General features: G+C 38.6%; 1 protein-coding gene and 1 long non-coding RNA gene across 2 annotated transcripts in view; both read left to right on the top strand.

Annotated features, from left to right (window-relative positions):
* The window catches only part of LOC135561679 (CD5 antigen-like), a 126070-nt gene that overhangs the window by 45649 nt on the left and 73526 nt on the right, over nt 1-6895 (top strand). The gene's annotated exons all lie outside the window — the stretch shown is intronic.
* On the top strand, nt 1188-6183 carry LOC135561687 (uncharacterized). Its single transcript, XR_010459605.1, has 2 exons — nt 1188-1949; nt 4379-6183. It is a non-coding gene; the product is annotated as an uncharacterized LOC135561687 (long non-coding RNA).

Here is a 6895-nt window from a genome sequence, read left to right as displayed (position 1 = left end):
CCTTACCACTGTTCCCAATGTGGAATGTCGTTTACCCAGTTAGGGAGCCTGCAAACACATGAGAGGGGACACACAGGGGAAAAGCTTTTCCAATGTTCCCATTGTGGAAAGAGTTTTGGCCAGGTAGGAAACCTGAACAAGCATGAGAGGACACACACAGGTAAGAAGATGTACCGCTGCTCCCAGTGTGGAGAGAGATTTACCCGGTTAAGGTACCTGAAAGAGCATGAAGGAATACATACAAATACACAGGAGGAGAAGACATACCACTGCTCTCATTGTGGAAAGACATTTTCCCAGTCAGAGAACCTGAAAACACATGAGAGAATCGAGAGGCTGTGTTCTGACTTGTGTTTCTGACTGAGAATGTGTGTGTTTGTTTGGGCTGTCAGACTTGAGTTCACTTTGTGTCATGTTAGTGCACTATTTTTAATTGTGATTAATCCATTGTCTGAAAGGGTTAAAAACACACTGAAAACATCCAGAATACATCCTATATACTGCTAAAATCTACAATGCCATGTAAACACAAGATGACATTGAGGTTAAATAAAGTGTGATTTATCAATGGAACATATTTTGACACGTCCACTGTGTGTCTCTGTAGAGTCATAATATCCATAACAACTAGAGGTCAAACAGGGAGATGGTTCCATTCATTTTCCCCACAGGGCTGTGTTTTGTTTAGACTCACCCTGGTGTGATGTTTTGATAACCATGTAAACCTCTTTGGGACAAGGTGACTGAGGACACAGTGTGTTGTGAATTTATTGTCATGTTTTTAAAATGGTAAAATGGTGATTTCATTTTGATTTGAAATAAACGTCCTATTTATCAAAGGTGCTTTTGGCTGGTGTCAAAATTACTCCAAAGGATTTGAATTTGTTAAAAGTCCTTATTGATACAGAAACACTAAACCATGATTTAGATGTATTAAGAACAAGTTGATTGACAAAGTCATGAAACAGGATGAATTGAATGATCCACATTTTGGCTGTGATAAAAGATATGCATCTGGGGTCAAAATGATCCATGTCAGAACTATGGATCAATGTAAATATGTAGTGGGTCTAACGTTTGTTTTAAATTATCACTCATTAAAAACGAATCAATCAACACATGCTTTTCTTTGAACGACTTAATATGATAATCAACTTTAATGAAATAAATAAAAAAATAAACTTTTGGTTCCTCAACTGCGTTGCCCCTCCAGTCAGCAGATGGCGATGTGCGTCTTTTACGTTCAGGCGACGCTGCCAGTGTGACGTATAATCTAGTGGACGGGACGCTCCTTCAACAACAACAGTTAGACACCTCGGTAGCTTTCTAGCAAACATAGCTACAACATTCACTCTCTTTTGGTGTATGTTAGTCCCTGTGTATTAAACACACTTCTGACGTATGTACGTGTTGGCCCATTTAATTATATATTTACGTGGTTTGTCAGCTAGCTGGTTTGCTAAATTAGCTTAGAACTAGGCTAGTTGCTAATGCTAGCTAGCGAACATCTCCGACCATGAGTTCACTAAGCTGCTCTCCTCCTGCTAAAGTAGAGGAGGTCTTCTGGACGTAGAAAGAAGCTCCCCTGAAAGAGGAGGAGGAAGAGAAGGATGTTACAATACAAAAACAAGTAGAGGGTGAGGCTGTTCCCGTGAAAGAAGAAGAGAAAGACGTTTCAGTGAAAGAAAAGGAAGACTCGTTCAGAGTGAAAGAGGAGGAGGATGTTACAGTAAAAGAAGAGGAAGCGGAGAGAGAGGAGGATGCAGTTTATGGAGTGAAAGAGGAGGAGGGGGAGATGACTGTCACATCGAAAAAGGAGGAGGAGGGCGAAGAGGAGGAAACTGGATATCTGGGCCCGGTTTCCCCAACGCATCTTAACGCATCCTATGGTTCTGATGGTGAACTCAGCCATAAGATGGTTTTGAGAAACCGGGCCGTGATTAACACTAGTAAGTACTGTCTTAAACACAGAGGCACAAACTCTGCAGTTGTTGAACTGATGTGTAGTGTTAAAGGGGAAATATGTAATTGCTGAATTTATATTATTTATAGCCATTGATTCTTGAAGAATATAACACAAACCTCATGAGCTTAGTTCAACTGTTGTACCCCATCAGAACCCCAAATAAGATGTTTTACGCCAATGTTTAGAAACAATGTAGATCAACACTGTAGAGCCTCAACATGGTTAACACTATCATGTTGATTTCATGGATGGTCAGTCCTTGCATCCGTAGGTCTGTCTATGAATTTGAGAGTAGTTACATTTCACCAGACCCATCCATCATCTTATTACCAAAACAGGTGGAATGACATCTTTGTTATTGTTTGAACTGCAGGTTGGTTGATCGATTGATTTGGCTTTTTTAAAGGGACAACCTAGGATTTAAACAGCAACAAAATGGCTGCCCTGAGACTTGGTTTGGTAAACAGCTGAGGGATGGGGGCTGGAGAAATGTAACCACTCTCACATTCATAGAGAAAGCTATTGTAGCAACCTCAACCCAACACCTAGCGACCTCGTCAAGAAGTTCAGACATCTTGGCGTAACATTTCTAAAGTGTTGGCTTGACAGTCGCTGGACCAGGTTTGAGTTCAGGTCAGGACTTCCCCCTGAATTCACTACACTATGAATACGTTTATAATGTTACTGTCTGCTTGATTTACAGTAGCGTCTCGTTACTCTGTTTGGACACGGAGATACTTAGGTCATGAGTAGAGAACTGTTACTTAATGGACAGGCTATTGTACAACACAGAGCTATTTTCCTTCATTCAGGACATTTAGAATGACAACACATTACAGAGGAGCCTAGTGGGATTATTCACACAATTATCTGGTGATCAGGTTATGAAATGTCATGACAAAGACATTTTAGTTTCCATGTTTCACCTGGAATATTAAATGATTTATAATCCTAGGTTTATGTTATTGTTAGGTGACGTTATGGGTCCTACAGTAGGTCTATGTTGTTGTTAGGTGAAGTTATGGGTCCTACAGTAGGTCTATGTTATTGTTAGGTGACGTTATGGGTCCTACAGTAGGTCTATGTTATTGTTAGGTGAAGTTATGGGTCCTACAGTAGGTCTATGTTATTGTTAGGTGAAGTTATGGGTCCTACAGTAGGTCTATGTTATTGTTAGGTGAAGTTATGGGTCCTACAGTAGGTCTATGTTATTGTTAGGTGACGTTATGGGTCCTACAGTAGGTCTATGTTATTGTTAGGTGAAGTTATTGGTCCTACAGTAGGTCTATGTTGTTGTTAGGTGAAGTTATGGGTCCTACAGTAGGTCTATGTTATTGTTAGGTGAAGTTATGGGTCCTACAGTAGGTCTATGTTATTGTTAGGTGAAGTTATGGGTCCTACAGTAGGTCTATGTTGTTGTTAGGTGAAGTTATGGGTCCTACAGTAGGTCTATGTTATTGTTAGGTGATGTTATGGGTCCTACAGTAGGTCTATGTTATTGTTAGTTGAAGTTATGGGTCCTACAGTAGGTCTATGCTGTTGTTAGGTGAAGTTATTGTTCCTACAGTAGGTCTATGTTATTGTAAGGGGAAGTTATGGGTCCTACAGTAGGTCTATGTTATTGTTAGGTGAAGTTATGGGTCCTACAGTAGGTCTATGTTGTTGTTAGGTGAAGTTATGGGTCCTACAGTAGGTCTATGTTATTGTTAGGTGATGTTATGGGTCCTACAGTAGGTCTATGTTATTGTTAGTTGAAGTTATGGGTCCTACAGTAGGTCTATGCTGTTGTTAGGTGAAGTTATGGTTCCTACAGTAGGTCTATGTTATTGTAAGGGGAAGTTATGGGTCCTACAGTAGGTCTATGTTGTTGTTAGGTGAAGTTATGGGTCCTACAGTAGGTCTATGTTGTTGTTAGGTGAAGTTATGGGTCCTACAGTAGGTCTATGTTGTTGTTAGGTGAAGTTATGGGTCCTACAGTAGGTCTATGTTATTGTTAGGTGAAGTTATGTGTCCTACAGTAGGTCTATGTTATTGTTAGGTGAAGTTATGGTTCCTACAGTAGGTCTATGTTGTTGTTAGGTGAAGTTATGGGTCCTACAGTAGGTCTATGTTATTGTTAGGGGAAGTTATGGGTCCTACAGTAGGTCTATGGTATTGGTATGACTAGCGGTTTCCACATTAGCATGGAGGAGTTTCTGCAACCAAATTGCGTGTGCATTGCCCTCGTGCGCCTATTTTAGCAAACACAGAAAGGGGTCTATATTGGTGACCAAAGGTTGTCTGGCACACTGCTTAGGGGTTCAGCAACTGTAATAACTTATTTCTAGCCTACAATCATCGATGTTACTACTAATGTGAAAACAAGTGCTGTTGTGGGCCTTTAACCATCTGTCTGACTTGTTGTTCACACAGGAGAGAGATGTGACTATCGTGGATCCTCAACAACATCATGAAGCTGACGAGGCAGAGAAGAGTCCCTCCGGATCAGAACACCTCAAGAAACACCAGTGGAGACCAACAGGGAAGACATCTCACTGCTGCTCTGACTGTGGGAAGAGTTACTTAAGATCAAATTCACTAAAAGTACACATGAGAATTCACACAGGAGAGAAATCTTATAGCTGTGATCAATGTGGGAAGAGTTTTACTTCATCTAGCCATCGGATTGTACACCAGAGAACACACACAGGAGACAAATCTTATAGCTGTGATCAATGTGGGAAGAGTTTTACTCAGTCAAGCAGCCTGTTATCTCACCAGAGAAAACACACAGGAGAGAAATCTTTTAGCTGTGATCAATGTGACAAGAGATACTCTGATAAAAGATCTCTGATCAAACATCAGAAAATACATTAATGATGGAGTTGTTTCATGATATCAATGAATTAATGTCACAATGTAGAATGTTTAAACATTGTAGAAGGAGTATTTTAATGATGTCGCAATGTAGAATGTTTAAACATTGTAGAAGGAGTATTTTAATGATGTCACAATGTAGAATGTTTAAACATTGTAGAAGGAGTATTTTAATGATGTCACAATGTAGAATGTTTAAACATTGTAGAAGGAGTATTTTAATGATGTCACAATGTAGAATGTTTAAACATTGTAGAAGGAGTATTTTAATGATGTCACAATGTAGAATGTTTTAACATTGTAGAAGGAGTATTTTAATGATGTCACAATGTAGAATGTTTAAACATTGTAGAAGGAGTATTTTAATGATGTCACAATGTAGAATGTTTAAACATTGTAGAAGGAGTATTTTAATGATGTCACAATGTAGAATGTTTTAACATTGTAGAAGGAGTATTTTAATGATGTCACAATGTAGAATGTTTAAACATTGTAGTAGGAGTATTTTAATGATGTCACAATGTAGAATGTTTTAACATTGTAGTAGGAGTATTTTAATGATGTCACAATGTAGAATGTTTAAACATTGTAGTAGGAGTATTTTAATGATGTCACAATGTAGAATGTTTTAACATTGTAGTAGGAGTATTTTAATGATGTCACAATGTAGAATGTTTTAACATTGTAGAAGGAGTATTTTAATGATGTCACAATGTAGAATGTTTAAACATTGTTGTAGGAGTAATTTAATAATGTCACAATGTAGAACACTAAACGTTTGCCCCCTGTTCAATTGATTTCTGCATAATATGGATATTAGCCTCAGGGGGAAAATCCAGGCTCTGAATGTAAAGAGTGATATTTATATGATATAACAGAAAGTGACTAACACAAAAAGAGCTGTGTTACACTTACAGCATTGGTGACCCACTTGAATCAAAATGTAGCTAGATGTTTTCTACAAGTTGTCCTCTAACCAGTGATGTACACATTATTCCCAGATTCCATGTGGTTTTTGAGCTGTTAGTTTTTAACAGGACAACAACATCTCCAGACTCTCACGCAAATGATTTCAACATGATATCGATGAGTGATGAAAAATAAGTGTTGCGTTCCTTTGTTTAACGACCTCTAAATGTAAATGCATCTCTCCAAAATGTAGCTGACTGTCTTCTGCAGGTTGTCCTCTAACCAGGGAGGTAAAATATATCTCCCATTTCCATGTGTTTTTTTAGTTGTGTTAGTTTCAACTGCACCTACAACCTGATTTGTCCGCTAACCAGTGATACTTATTACTTATACTCAATACTTATTTTCCACCATAATTTGCAAATAAATTCATTAAACATCCTACAATGTGATTTTCTGGATTTTGTTTCTCATTTTGTCTGTCATAGTTGAAGTGGACCTATGATGAAAATTACAGGCCTCTCTCATCTTTTTAAGTGGGAGAACTTGCACAATTGGTGGCTGACTAAATACTTTTTTGCCCCACTGTACACTAAATACATGTAATATAGCCTATATAGTCTGACCCTTACATAACATTCTAACCACTAGGCTGCTGCCCCAATAATACACTACATGTAATATAGCCTATATAGTCTGATCCTTACATAACATTCTAACCACTACCCTGCTGCCCCAATAATACACTAAATACATGTAATATAGTCTATACAGTCTGATCCTAACATAACATTCTAACCACTACCCTGCTGCCCCAATACTACACTAACTACATGTAATATAGCCTATACAGTCCGATCCTTACATAACATTCTAACCACTACCCTGCTGCCCCAATAATACACTATATACATGTAATATAGCCTATACAGTCTGATCCTTACATAACATTCTAACCACTACCCTGCTGCCCCAATAATACACTATATACATGTAATATAGCCTATACAGTCTGATCCTTACATAACATCATCACTCCACTTTATGAATCTACCCTGCCGTCCCAATATTGTGAGAGGTGATATTCTCCTGGACCAGACAGCATCTCAGGTGATATTCTCCTGGACCAGACAGCATCACAGGTGGTATTCTCCTGGACCAGAC

The sequence above is a fragment of the Oncorhynchus nerka genome, linkage group LG18 (assembly GCF_034236695.1).
Source record: "Oncorhynchus nerka isolate Pitt River linkage group LG18, Oner_Uvic_2.0, whole genome shotgun sequence".
Classification (NCBI taxonomy): Eukaryota; Metazoa; Chordata; class Actinopteri; order Salmoniformes; family Salmonidae; genus Oncorhynchus; species Oncorhynchus nerka.
Note: the sequence above shows the minus strand (reverse complement) of the source record. Positions and strands in the feature narration are given on the sequence as shown.